Here is a 16,211-nt window from a genome sequence, read left to right on the forward strand (position 1 = left end):
AGGCCTAGGTACTTCTGACGGAAGAGCAGGCTGGATTCACAGCAGAATTTCAACTGCAGAGTCATCATTAAGAAATAAACGCAAAACCAACGTTAGCTCGTGCACAACTTTATCGACTTAAAGAACAATTTCGACCGCATGTGGCATGATGTCCTTTGGTAATTTCTGAGAGGGTTCAGTAATGACTAAGGGCTGGTGCGAATCATAAAATAAGTCTACGGAAACGCCAGGAGCGCGACCGCAGTGATGACCAGACTGAACAGTCAGGGAACAAACAGCTCAATCAGATTTTCTACCAAGTACAGGCACTACAAGTCCCTGTGAGACCTGGACGCTTCACGCGGTCAAAGAACGCATGATACGGGCATTTGAAAACAACTGTCTCTGAAGACAGCTCTTTATCTCCTGAATTGAGCACAAGGCCAACGAGTACCATCGGAACATGACAGCAACACTTGTCGGCACACAAGTGCTTATCCAAACGACGAAAGAAGCTGGCTTGGTTTAGACACGTCACCAAGCATGATTCGAGTGCAAAACAGTGCTCAAATGCACGCTAGAGAGTGATTGCCGTCGAGTCTATCAGAAGAAAAGTTGGATGGACAATGTAAAAGAGTTGACATCTCTTCCCATCGATGAGCTACTCACAGCAGCCCAAAACAGAACTTCTGGCGTCGTATCTCATTAACCCCAAGCGGCCAGACGATTATGATGATTAATTTTCTCAAAAATAAAAATCTTATTAACTTGCATCGCAGATGCATTCTTCGAAGCTCTCAGTGTTGACCATTGTATACAAGACATAGAATCAAAATTTAAATGAATATTTCTGAAAAAAATGCTTCAGATACGAAACTACCAATATTTCGGCGCTTAACGATTGGACAAATAAAGTTACGCTAATGACCGTTAACATCATTTATATTTATGACAATAATTTTATTATTGTATAATAATCTTCATTTAGTCGAAATTATATAATATGTGAATTGCCTAAAGCATCAAATAACATTATTAAAGTTTCACGATAATTAAATGTTTAAACTGCTTGTATTTCAGGGAATTGGTCGGAAATTATATAATAATCCGAATACAAAGGGGACGATTATAAAATTATTGACGAACATATAAATTAGTGCAGTAAGTTAATTGTTAAAGAAAATTATATTGCGATAAATTTCCCTTTCCTTCACTGGATTCCTAAACTTCATATAAATCCGTACAAGGGTGGACTTTAATAAAAAATTCAGTGTTGTGCTATAAGAAATCACATAACCTACGTAATAAGGTTTGTGAGAAAAGCAACTTTAACTTGTTTTGGTTAATAACAAGTACTCCCAAAACAACACTGAAGCACAGTGCTACTTAAATAAATTTATTTCATTGATTAAATATACATTTGCCTGAGAGAAATGCTCATACGTTGCTTTAAATAATAAAACAGCTTTCTTAACCATCCACATATACGATGATTATATTATTTGGGCATTATATTGTTTGGCGTGCCTATTGATGGGTATCTGTGAAACGCCTATTTATGTACTAATATTCTATAGTTATGAAAAAGTCTTCGTATTTGGTTGATAAATATTGTCTAAACGATTTTTTTAATGATTAGTGTAATAAACTAACAAATTACGATTCGATTTATTTCAAAATAAAGTTCTATGGTTGCTACGGGCGTACAGTTGTATGAGAACAAAACAAAAGTGTATCGTAGTAGTGTGTAACCTTTTTTACCTGGTAATACGAAAATATCAAGCTATGTATATTTATTAACAACTTATTAAAATTACGTTACACTTATCGCATTTTTAATAATATTTTTAAACTTACTTAGTTCATACAATATCATATGATTAAACTGCAAATGAATTCAAATCACAAAGTTCGAATATGTAGTATGCGTAGTTTCTAATGACGCCAAACTGAAACTGGACAATTCAAAACACCTGTCAGGTATATTTAAAAGAAATGTTGCTTAATGTTTTTTTATATAGAAATATTGCCAGCGCAAGTGTTGAAATAAGCAGGGGAATGTCATGACAAGACTGTCTGGAGAAGTTACTGTATGCAAGCATAAGTCATTTGGGCGTACTTGGTTTATAACTTTAATTAACATGACTAGTTGCAATAATCCAAATCCCAGCTACTGACCCTCCGGGGCACTGGGACTTGCAATTGCGTTTTAATGTAAACTCGCTGCCTGGAATACATCGATGCTTGGGTAAACTGAGACACATTTACTATTTTTGCAGAAATAAACAGTGCCCCAGATAAGCTGCGTATCTGCGTCTTTCACCCTATTAAAATGTTTAAAAACGCAAAGAAATACAATATCATACGTATTGAAAACGCACCCGATTTGCCTTTTACTCACATTCGTCTTATTTGATGCGTACGATACAATAGCTTTGATCGAAAATATTTTGCTCATTTTCGGTATTTTTTGTTATTATTTTCGTTACGTGGCGACGTTTTTATTCAGCAAGCGCCTGGATGACCGATGACAGTCAAAGCTATTCAAACGCTCTGCGTACTAGATTTTATAGTTAAATAAAGCGGCTGACTAAATTATTTACGACGACATACATGCGTTTTCAATCTGACTTAATCCGTCGTTCATTGTGCATGTATTTGTAAAGCGTCTGTACTTTCAGTTTCTAATACGATGCGTAATAAAAATGTCTAAGAGAAAGACGTCCGCAATTGTTGCGCCAAAATATCAGTCGATCGCTAAATTTTTCGAACCAAGAAAGCAAGAGCCAATAAGTGCCGAATCATTCGTGTTATCGATTTTTTTTAAGTTTAAAGTTTATATTATTGACAGTTTCAAGGATTAAAGATGTTATGAAACATCAGTTTATTAAAGTTAATTATATTAGTTTACAGTTTTATTGAATCAATACAATTGTGTGCAGCTTCAACAGAAGTAAAGCAGCAATGATTTTACTGTATGCATCTTATAACTCATTTCACCCTTTTCCAAAAATGAAATCACCCTATTTTTCAAAATCACTGGGTGAAAACCCTATTTCCGAAATAATTATCTGGGGCACTGAATAAACACACAAAAACCATAAATATTATCCTAGTAAAGTGGCTAGTTGCGCTAATTCAACTCTCAGCTTTATAACCCAAAGGGTTGCTGAGAGTTGAAATGCTCCGTTTATTGTCAAAAGGTGCAAAATTGTATCACCACTGCAAAGGCTAAGGAACACTGGTACTAGAGAAACCTATAAACGTCTACCCTTCTAAAGTACAAACTCATGCATATGGTACCATATTAGGCTAGCAAGAAATTATTGTTGTTGTTTTATTGTTATTCATTTGTATGCTATATCAACCATATTGGGAACTGTTGTAATGTTGCCAACAAAAAGTCGCTTTTGGTTAGGTCGCAGTACACCTAGTCAATATAACTTGCCGCAATAGTCTTTTGATGATTTTTGCTTTGGCAGACTCCCACTGTAACAGTGTAACTTATTTATGCGATTCAAAATGCCAAAATGGTTGCCTTTGAGAAAATGATTGTTCCGTGTCTATGATTTGAATGAAATACAGGTAATTTTTGTGATCTATGTTCATATTTTTCAAACAAAGGCAGGGTTCGACACTAAGGCACGTCCGACAGACATTGTCTAGTAAGATCAGTGGTCGGGCTAGTAAAACTGTGGGCTAGCTTGTCCGACTGGTCGTACATACAAAATCTATACTGATTCATATAACTATAACTTACCGAAAACCTTTTTCTCTTAATGTGTAAAATAACTATTGTATCCATTATTTACATCAGAACAAAACTAGCGTATATAAATAAACGCGGAGCATTCACATGATTAATCGCTATTTTTAGACGCGAAGGAGAGCTTTCCGCAGAAATAGCTTGTTTCCATTGGTAAAGTTGTCATGAATATTAACCCTTTGCATGCTGGGAAATTTGTAGTCTGCTAAAATGTTGTCTGCTGAATTTCTAAAATTAGCATTTTCTTCACTTTTTTTCAAAGAATACTATCAGAATAGCAAACAGTTTGGATGCAGATGAGATGGCGTCTCATCTGGATCCAAACTGTTTGCAAAGACCTTCAAAATTTGGTTCCAGCACTGAAAGAGTTAATTATTTTCTGCAGTTTCGTAGAACTTTACATCATGTTTTTACGACTTCTATCGAAAATCGGTATCGTAAATGTAAACATTTTGGCATAGCAGACGAGAGAATGTAATTTAAAGAATGGCTTTGTTCAAGATTGGATTTTCGTCCGACAAATAAGTTAATAAAGAAGAATCTGACGGTAAAACTGACACAGATTATGATGGAAAAGGGCCTTGGAGCTGTGGTAGCATGGAGCACAGCGGTCAAGGAGGCTAGAATTTGATAACGTTTAATAAATGTCACCTGCTGTACAGACATCATTTGTTTAACTGGTGATAAACAGTGAAATTACAACTAACAATTTATGTTGTTAAATAGTTTTATATTATTTTTTACTCTGTGCATCAAATAACTTTCTTGTGTTCACTAATTATTTTCTGATAAAACCTGTTTAAACAGTTACACGACACAATTCTGTTTATTTGCTATGTCATTTATGGTCTAGTAGACATCAGATTCGGGCTAGTACATTTTAAGAGGAGCTGGTCCGATGGTCTGGCTGTAAAAAAGTTAATGTCGAACCCTGAACAAAGGGTAGATTTAAGATATATATGCACTTGTATATACTGTAATTTCCACAAAAGTATTGTATATATTTTTCGTTATGGTTTTTACAGACCGGAGTTTCAGCGTTAAGATTTATTCTGAACGCGAAATATTTCAGCTACAGTACACCAATCTTTTGTGCATTATGATATTTGATGTAACCTAAGTCGATAATGTCAAATATTTACACTTTTCAACATTTCAAAATGAAAATGTCAGCAAGAATAGTGTGTTGAAATATCATCGTGTTTTTTAGGTTGCATGTAAAGGATAACGTCTGTAGGCTACCATTCAGGTGAATTTAATGTGTTTCAAAACTGTGAATGTGTTTCTGAAGGGGTGCATATGTACTCCCAGAGCTGCCATAGCAAAAGTTATCAAAGGCTCTGAGAGAACGTATATAATTATGGACTAAAATATATCCCTATTCTGCTAACAACTTATTCTCAGGTATGTTTTTTTTTTTTATTGTGTAAGGGTTCTATTGATTAATGATAATAAAATGCACAAGGAAACATAAAATTGAGTTTGATAATTCAAAACCAATACATTACCAACAAAAGTTTGTACAAAAACCAACGGTTGACGTGTGAAAGTTTGTTAATCTTTGAACAAAATAAAAGTCACTCACTGAGCATGTTCTGTACATTTTCAACAGTCACAATCAACTCAATTATACAGCGCAAAAAGTTAAGTAACCCTCTCCAGATTTAATGGAACACTTTTGTAATACAATTTTAACTGGAATATCAATATTATTTAAAATTTGTGTAGCGTAATGTCCATAATTTCACATTGCTGTCCTATGATTTTTTGATATTCTTATGTGCATTCTTAATGGACAAATGGATCTATCGTTCAAACCTATACAAATGGTTGTTAAAAAAATGCAAAGTACAGTCATTAATTAAATCTGTCATAACATGTCATATCATGTGTTATTTAAATTGATAGGACAATTTGCATGAGTTAAATATTCTTACAGAATTTGACTTCAAGTACAACGAATTTTCTTTTCCGCCAAAAACCCTTTTCTAACTTGAACAGTATACTAAATATTTTACAAACAAAGCATCACATTAAATACTTTTCTTGAAAGTTCTGTGTTTATAACAGACAAAATGACAACATTTGGATTCAATCAGAAATTATTTTAATGTTAAATGGTGGCTTGGAATATTGAAGGATAAGCATATAAGGTTCAAAACTATTGTGTACAAATGTGAGTTTGTTTATTTATCATTAGTATGCAAAAATAACTTAAATCATGTGTTGAATGAACTGTGTCTCTGCAAATGAAAAAACCTGACTGAAGCCCAGCATACGCAACATGCTTGTTTTAACCAGAAAATGCGCGATCGTCGAAAATACCCCTACGTTGAAATTACCCAATGTCACTATACATGTGTTAGCAGAATAATGATATTAATCCAAGCTTCACACATGTCAACTATTTTAGAAAATGTCTACCTTGCTGCATTTGAATATGCAGATAAGATAATGAAAAAAGTGTTCTGATTTGAAAATATGCAAATTATTTATAGTTATGAATACACCGGGGATGAACAACTTTTGTCACGTGACCACAAAAGTCAACGCAGGTTGTTGAATTACATCAGGAATCCCGCTCCGTCAGGTAATTTTCATCTTTTTATAGAGAATATGTTAAAATTTCTGGACAATACAAAGCTTATGACATGCTTCATACCTTTTCGCATATTAAGACGCATTGCACTTGTTTCGAAGCTTTGCAGTTTTTAAGAACACTTCGACACAAACTTTAGATTTTCGATGCAAACGCAGTTTGATTTTATATTTTTTTACTTTCCATTCACGAATAAATCATATTTCTAGAAAAATGAGAGCACACGATGCTTAATTTTTGATGATTTATTGTATTTGCGATATAAGTTGTTGTTGTTATATTTAATTTGGGCAGTTCTTGCTATTTCAAAAATTTACAAACGCGGGTTGGTTGAGCAAACGCAGTTTGCTGAAGCTGGATTATGGCAAACGCAGGTTGGTTAAGATTACGGAATCCGGATAGTGACATCTATATTCTTGCCCTTCTTTCATCAAGGGCGACACACGACACACGAAGCGATACACGATATTTTGCGCGACAGTCGCGGCGACGCGCGATATTTTATTATTCAAATATCGCCCATATTATCCGAATTTCGTGTAACGCGGTCTAATTTCAGACCGCGACACACGACACACGAAGCGATACTCGATATGTACTGTTCAAATCAAATCATCATCAACATCTTCATCATCATCATCTCCATCTTCATCGCCATTATCATCATAAAATAAATCGCGATTCGGAGCGGAGTATTGTAAAATGAAGATCTCAAAAGAATTGAAAAATAATTTGTCGGAATGTTATTTTTCTCATGCTGTTTTGTTAGTTGTCCAAATATATTTAATATTAAATATTATCTTAATATTAAGATTTGGTAGTTAAAGAATGCAATTTGAATGAACACAATTGTATGCATATGTTTTGCTCAGCTGTGAAGATTGAGGGAACAATTTATAGAAGAACTGTGAGAATCATCTCTACAGTGTTGCTACTGTTCCGCAATTCATAATACTATATTTTCGGCACACGAGCATTTTACTAAAATGTTGAAAGTTAATAAAAACAAAATATACGGTGTTTGGGAAAACGTATTGAACACCTGAATGTTGAGACACTTTACGACAATGGGCTCGAGTTACAGGTTGTAGCACGGCGTCTCCGTTAGCAACGTACCAGTATAAATTTAATATAATAGCAAAATTGAACTGAGCCTCGCTCTGTGAAAAGGGGGTTGAAAGCATGTGCGTTAAGTGTTGTCCCATATTAGCATTTGCAGTCCGCACAGGCTAATCAGGTACGCCACTTTCCGTCTAAACTGGGCGTTCTTCTAAGAAGAGACTTCTGAAACGAAAAGAATCATACAAGCGGCACGAGTCGTCCCTGATAAGCCTGTGCGGACTACACAGGCTAATCTGAGACAACACTTTACACACATGCATTAAACCCATTTTTCGCAGAGCGACGCCCAATTTTCCGAGTCTAAAAAGTTTGAGAATATTAAAACCCATTCTTAATATTAATTAGCACATTCATATATTGTCAGCCTGATTAAAATTACTGAGAGCAACACCACTCATTCGAATAAAAAATCTGTACCCGCTTCGTCCAGATAAACTTACTTGCTTGTTTGTTTTAACCTAACCATGATAAAAAGAGACATACCTACTTATTACAATATATGAACATAATTTAATTCCATCCGCATCATCAGATGAGGATAAATATAACAACCAATGTTATCTTATTTCTCTTAATGAATAAATTGAAAACACAAATAATGTTGCCCATTTGTAAAACCAAAAATAAAATCAGAATAATAACACGCCAAATCAATGTTTCGAAAGCACTGTTATGCAATTAGAAAACACAAACGAGCAATAAAACCAATCGAAGCATTTGAAATTGACATTCGGATTATGAATGCAGTAAAAATAGCCCCTTTTTGTCTCCCCTGATTTTTTGAAAACGCGACAGTCGACAGGCGATATGATTATAGCGAAACTTGAACAGTACAAATATCGCGTGTCGCCGCGACTGTCGCGCAAAATATCGTGTATCGCTTCTGTGGCGCTTATCATGAAGCTTTAACCCCCACTTCGATTTAAATGTCTTTCCACAGATTTCACACACGAGCGTCATGTTTCTGTAATGAAAGAATTACTTTTTGTTAAAATATATTTCTAAAATGTTTTTATAAAGTTTTAAAGACTACACCAAAAGAGATATGAAACGCAAGTGATTGGATGTGACACACTATCTGCTATTCTTTTCGTCACAGTTCAATAAACATGCGTGTTTACTAATGCACGGGATTTTCGTGAGTTTTGGCGCGTTTAGCGTCATTCGAGGTCCGCTTAAAGGAGGCAACGCACGTTGTGGTTCAATATACTTGTAACAGTACTTAATGTGTTGATAAGCATATTTCCGCTCTGTTTAAATGTCCTCAATTGAAGTTCCGTAGTCATATATTGTGTTGAATAGTTAATATTTTCGTATTTGTAACCATATCATATTTTAGAAGACTTTCAAAAATGTGTACAGTGTGCGTTTCATTATCCTTTGAATATTCTCGCAACCTGCGTTTGCCATTTCCTATTGCTCAAGAAATACCAACCTGCGTTTGCAAAACAAAACAAAACAAAAAAATAAGATATTTTTCAATTTGCACCGCTATTTTTGTCATGAATCTTATTAAATATATTAAAATGAAGTGTAAAATCATACTAATTCAGTCGTTAAACCAATATTGTTGAAAGAAAATCATCAACACCACATAAACAAACAGCGTTTGCAATGCATTTCAGAATTTTGTGTCGAAGTGTTCTCGGAAAGTGGAAACAGTAAAGGCAATGGAATCATTTCAAATAAAAGTTTATTTAGTATACTGTGTCATAGGCTATCACTTGTTAAAAACTGAAATTTTGATTATATGAAAAAACAACAAAACTTACCTTAATGTACAAGATTACAATCTGTTTCTGCAACCGGCGTTGACTTTTGCGGTCACGTGACAAAAGTTAGAATATGTTAGTTGTTTATTGCGTACAATGTGTTTACACCATGTATGGTGGGTTCTTGTTGAGTCCTGGGCTCTTTTTGAGTTTTGGGTATGGACATTGCCTGCAATCCCTTGATAGAACATTCGCATATGATGCAGTTTGTTACGGAATTATTTTTTTTGCAGTCACTATTGTTTTCCTGATCAAAAATGCAACAAAACAGGTCAATATTGTAAATCATCAAATATTTTGTCTTTTATCTTTTGTTCATACAGTGTTCCTAAGAAACACAAGATCAATTCTTAAGGAGATTTTTCTTACTACATAGTTTGTTCACATTATTATGCCCCCAGATCGAATGATTGGGGTATACACTGTAACTCCAATATAACGCGGATGACGGGGTCCAAGCCACGCAACAGCGTTATAAGCGGACAGCGTTATAAGTTTTGAGCTTATTTATTTATATTGTCATGCTGTGTTGTCATCCGCAAATACATGCATATAAATAGAATCGAACGATAACAGTATATATACCGCTTTTCTAATGTGCACATTTGTCCGATAATCCAATATAATTACAACATCACTTACGAAAAAATAATGTTTAACATTAACTACAAGAAATATGTTTACGAATTTTGTAAACAAAATCATATGCCTACGCCATTTTTCAGAAAAATAGTACAGTGCATTATGGGACACAGCTTTCATTGGACGAGCGAATTTAAATTTAGATTGAATGCAATACGATACATGTACAAAGTAATGTTTTATTGCGTCATACGCAGCATGTAAAAAACATGCTTTCCATGGACTTTCTGATAACGGGCAAAAATTTAAGTGAATCTCTGTTATCAATTACACTGCGTTAGCATGTAAATAAATCGTCAGGATTTTTAAATTTACTTTTCGTATACGTACTGAAACATTAAACATACACAAAGATCTTTTTATGTGTCAAGCTTGTATAGCATATAATTAACGATAACACACTTACACAGCCATAGTTTATACAAAGAAAAACAATACACGATAAATATAAAACATAAACAGGTAATCGTTTTAAATAACTTTAATTTGATAATTATTACGCTTGCACTTACCTTAGTGAAATTAGCGCACCGAACCGCTCTGATAGGGAATACATGTAATAAACACGGACTCGCGAGTTTTCACACCTTTATTGACATTACACAACAGATTAACACCAATTAGCTGTCCAGTGTCGTTTAACCTCTAATCGATTAAAATCAGTTAAACGAACAGATAAAGCAATCAAGCTGTGATCGCGGGCTTCTCTGAATTTTCTGAAAATACAAGTAGTTGCATAACATGGATTTGAATCAGAAATGGAAGGTTGGAGAAAAAAACGGGATCCAAGCACCCCCCGCGTTATATTGGACACAGCATTATAACGGACCGCACTTTATTGGAGTTACAGTGTATTGGTTTTGGCCTGTCTGTCTGTCATTCTGTCTCCAAACTTTAACCTTGGTTAAACTTTTGCAATCACTTTTACAATATTGAAGATAGCTACTTGATATTTGGCATGCATGTGTATCTCATGGAGCTGCACATTTTGAGTGATGAAAAGTCAAGGTCATCCTTCAAGGTCAAAGGTCCAATATATGGCTTCAAAGCGGCACAATAGGGGGCATTGTGTTTCACAAACACAGCTCTTGTTTTATTTTTATTGTCCAATACTGGTGAAACCAGAGGGGACTTATGGTTTGCGCTCTGTCTGTCAGTTTGTCTGTCACACTTTTCTTGATCCTGCGATAACTTTAAAAGTTCTTCATATTTTTTCATGAAACTCGAAACATGGACAGATGGCAATATGGACATTATGAACGTCATCTCATTTTGTACCTACATCAAGAATTCTGGTTGCTATGGCAACAAATATATAAACACGAATATCAGTGAAACTGATGGATGCTCCCCGATGATGCGCTTTGTCAATCTATGTGTTAATAACCAACTAAAAAATCTTTTATTAGCCTTGGTGACCTTGACCTTGACCCCAGTGACTTCAAACCTCATCAAAAGGTAGAGGCCCATGCACGGTACCTACATGCCGAATATGAAAGAGATAGGTAAAGTATTGAAGGTGCTATGAGAAACTGTTACAAAAGCATGACGGAAAATATATTAATAGCCTAGGTGACCTTGAGCCCAGTGACCTCAAACCTCATCAAAAGGTAGAGGTCCATGCAAGGTACCTACATGGCAAATATGTAAGAGATAGCTAAAGTATTGAAGGCCCTATGAGAAACTGTAAGAAAAGCGTGACAGAAAATCTATTATTAGCCTTGGTGACTTTGAGCCCAGTGACCTCAAACCTCATCAAAAGGTAGAGGTCCATGGAAGGTACAGTGAAAACTCTCTTTACGACCACCTCGGTATTCCGACCAACTCGCTAAGTCGACCACCATTTTTCAGTCCCGATTTGTTCCTTCTATATTTCAATGGTCGTTACACTCACTAATCCGACCAACCCGCTAATCCGCTATTACGACCACTTTAATCAGTACCAATTATCGATATTGTTCTTAATTGACACCCGCCAAACGACCAGTAATTTTCACACCTTACTTGATCTGATGTTGTGGTACTATCGGGCTTGTGTACGAAGCCATTCTGACCCAATTAACCACAATTAATGACAACGGTTTTTGGCATCGATTTGCGACACAGGTGTTAGATTTTCGGCACTTGTTATAATTTTTAACCATTGATTGACAATCAGCTATTATTATTATTGAGTCTTTGATGGGTAAATTGGTAGTTGTTTGGTACACACTTTAAAGATTTATTATGGCGAATAATTTAACAGTTAGGATATTTGAGTAACACGGTTTTGTTCGTGATGGATATAAAAACCGACTTTTATACCATATCGTTATTCAAAATGGGTAAGCGAAAACGGAAAGAGTTGTGTTTAAAAGAAAAGATTGATTTTATCGACGCAAGTGATGGGAAATCTCAACGACGATTTATTCGGCATTGGAAAGACTCGGGTTCAAGCTATTCTAAAAAGAAAATCTCGACTTTTATTCGATAAAATGCTAAGCAGACGACAATTGACTCATTCGTTAAGTAAACATCAAGGATCTTGATGAAAAGTACATATACATGTATTTACACTTCTTTAATGAACAACTTGAAATACTATCTTTGTACAATGTATAAATACAATGTTTAAACGGATGACTGTTATATTGTATGCGAACAGATAAAAGTTCAGTGAATATTTACGTTGTTGTAATTATATGTCCATCAAATTCATGAAAACTCAGAATTAAGACCACCTCGCTATTAAGACCACTTTTGAAAAGTCCCACAAGTGGTCTTAATAGCGAGTTTTCACTGTACTTACATGCCAAATAATTTGAAAGAGATCGGTAAAGTAACAAAAGCATGACATAAAATCTATTATTAGCCTCGGTGACCTTAACCTTGAACCCAGTGACCTCAAACCTCATCAAAAGGTAGAGGTCCATGCAAGGTATCTAATGCCAAATATGAAAGAGATCGGTAAAGTATTGAAGGTGCTATGAGAAACTGTAACAAAAGCATGACGGAAAAATCTATTATTAGCCTCAGTGACCTTGACCCCAGTGACCTCAAACCTCATCAAAAGGTAGAGGTCCATGCAAGGTACCTACATTCCAAATATGAAAGAGATCAGTAAAGTATTGAAGGTGCTATGAGAAACTGTTACAAAAGTGTGATAGAAAAATCTATTATTAGCCTTGGTGACCTTGATCCCAGTGACCTCAAACCACATCAAAAAGTACAGGTCCATGCAAGGTACCTACATGCCAAATATGAAAGAGATCGGTAAAGTATTGAAGGTGCTATGAGAAACTGTAACAAAAATGTGACGGAAAAATCTATTATTAGCCTCAGTGACCTTGACCTTGATCCCAGTGACCTCAAACCTCATCAAAAGGTAGAGGTCCATGCAAGGTACCTACATGCCAAATATGAAAGAGATCGGTAAAGTATTGAAGCAGCTATGAGAAACTGTAACAAAAGTGTGACGGAAGGAAGTAAGAAAGGAAGGAAGGACAAACTGGCAAATATAAAATTATGCTCCCCGAAAATTTTCGGGGAGCAAAAAAATCCGGAAAATGGTGGAGTTTTACCGGTAGGGGACCATATTGCTCAGCAATCTCTTGTTTGTTAGTTTTTTCATGTTGCCTTCTATGTGTGCTTTTAACCTATGCCTTTAACATTGTCATGCAGATTGATGCGGTTATAATTATCATTTTTCTGGTTATAATTATCGGTTTTCTTACCCTTCTAATGTAAGATTTTTATGTATTCCTTTTATTGGGACTTTCATGTATGCTTTTAGCGTTGCCATGCCTACTTGTTATGTTATAAGGCGGTTTTCTTGCTTGCCCAGTAGGGTAGAAGGGAACTTGTCATTAATCAATTAGATTAAATTAGTTTTTTTTTTAAAGTTTATGACGTTTTACAATAAATGTCCAATTCACTCAGATTGGTTTTCTGTACTTTCTATGTCACTCCGTCCTAATCCCCTTAATTAATCACTCGACCAGTTTAAAACTAAAGGAAACAACTGATATTTCCTGAACCCTTTCCCACTCAGAAGGAAAGTTAAAATGGCTATGTGCAAACAGCATAAAACCAGAACAGCCTGCCAGTATCTAAGGTTTGGAGATGAAGCCTTAAAAACTTGTAACTAGTAAGATCGGTCTTAAATTAAATGTAACTTACTAAGAGACTACAAATGTGTGAAAATACGTATCTAAGTGGTAAAGGGTATAGGTCATCATCAAAGTAATGTATTTATGGCTGTTTCAGTAAACATCAAAGCTGAATTTATGATCAACTTAAAAGTGTCTTGGATTATAGTCACTGATGTCGTCTGTGATTTTAATTCTTTTCATACCATTTTCATTGCATTGAAAGCACATGCACATTTAGATGGGCATTCGTAATTATTCCAAGACACAGAGTTACCATTCAAGGGAAAATTCAAACAGAACGCTTCTGTTCTATCGGTGACAGCATGACACTCTCTGCCCTCAAATAAAACTTATTTCTGGTATGTTATATTTAGCTGTGTCATCAATTTAAAAGTAACTTCCTAAGAAATAAGTGTCTTATTTGGCTCTAGGAATTTAGATCACTATACAACTTCAATTAACTTCGATGCATTTAAACAATTTTATAAAAAAGACTAGTCAATAAAAGGATTTGTAAATAAGCAATTGACATGAGTATTTTAAAATGCATATATTGGTTATTAGATATGTAAAACAAAGCACATTGACAAATATTACTGTTCAAGTGACATTGTTCAACAAATTCTAACAACAAAAAAACAAATCTCATGTATTTTATGTGAATCATTTGTACTCACTTAAACCATGCATATTTGTTCATGTACACGATCATGGCATCCTTGTGGAAATAGTGGTCATTGATATTTTATTTCAGAACAAAAATTTAAAGCGCAGAGAATGTTTGAAATGTACTTTTGGTCTAAAAGTTTGTGGTATGTTTTTACAAACTATGGAAAAACGTTTCTCTAAAATAGAAAATAGGTCAGATGATCTGTGACATGTACAGTTATTTTATACATCATGTGGACAGCATGTATTCAGCAGTCTGATCAGCAGACTGAGCACTGTTTATATGTGATGATTGACAAGTCAAGTTATATGATTATTTGTTATACTACAAAGCCTGAATGTGATGAACCATGAAGATGAAAAAATCTGGACTATTAACTCAATTTAGTTATTAAAGTTTTATTACCATAAAAGAATGCCATATAGTGGATCTGTGATTTATAATTTTGTTTTAATTATTAGCCTGACTGAAAATGCTATTATAATACAAACAAAACCTTGAAATTGTTTGATTATTGTTTAAATTGTTTTTTGTGATTGTTCAAACCAACATAAAGCAAGCCATGGGGCATATCCCTGTTTTTTAATGGCTTTATTTCAATGATAGCCTCAAGAAAATCATAGTTTCCTACAACTAACAGTGTTTGATATGTTTAACAATTTTAAAGTCCATTTAAGAAAGGTACCATAAACAGTTAAACAAGACACCCTAAGTTTCATTTGTTAATTTAGTTAATAGCCTTGTTATGCTGACAGTGGCAACAAAAATATATAACAGCATAAGAAATTTTGCATTACCATGGTATAAATGTATACGTTTTTGGTCATTTATTTTAGTCAAAGTTTAGTCCCTTAATGCTGTGCAATCTTGGCAGCTTGAACATGGCATGTCATTTCAAATGGAAACTTCTGAATAAGGACTTTATAACGAACCGTACTCGTGTGATTTTAGAGTGATATTTCAATTAAAAGCTTCCAGATTCCAAAGAGTCTTACTGTGCGAAACAAAAATCCATTAAACACTTCAAACGTGAGATTGGAAATATTATTATCTAAATAGCTGCTGCAGCCATAGATCGAACTTAAGTGGCCATTGATACGCCTGATGTACAGAATGTTTCACCTTATCTATGAACATTATGGGACACTTGATTGAGAAATCAATAACACCTGAGACACCTTGGCCCGCTGTCACCTGCTGGCAAATGCTTGTTAGCTGCCTGAGGAAGGGTCGAACTCATCAGTGTCACCTTGACTCACTCTGTCATGCATAGTTGATGGTCTTAGAAAAGAATTTATTCTTTATTTATACTGTATTTATAACGGGATTTGATGATGACCAAAATGTGTGCACAAAGTTCATTATGGATTGTATGTTTTATTGTGATACCTATTTGCATAAAAAGGAGTTCTATCTGATTTAATTGTTAATTATTGTAATGTGTATTGATAATGATGTTAATATGCATTGCTTTCATTTAAGGTAGTTTATGTCTAGTAAGAATAATAAGTGTTACCAAACAATTTTGTTT

General features: G+C 34.7%; 1 protein-coding gene across 1 annotated transcript in view; it reads left to right on the top strand.

The window, feature by feature from the left end:
- Window positions 1-1,834: 1,834 nt before the first annotated feature.
- The window catches only part of LOC127876625 (afadin- and alpha-actinin-binding protein A-like), a 97,490-nt gene continuing 83,113 nt past the window's right edge, over window positions 1,835-16,211 (top strand). Inside the window, exon 1 of the mRNA XM_052421968.1 lies at window positions 1,835-1,959. The gene's annotated coding sequence lies outside the window, so the exon portion shown is untranslated. The remainder of the gene's footprint in view (window positions 1,960-16,211) is intronic.

Source organism: Dreissena polymorpha, chromosome 4 (assembly GCF_020536995.1).
Source record: "Dreissena polymorpha isolate Duluth1 chromosome 4, UMN_Dpol_1.0, whole genome shotgun sequence".
Lineage (NCBI taxonomy): Eukaryota > Metazoa > Mollusca > Bivalvia > Myida > Dreissenidae > Dreissena > Dreissena polymorpha.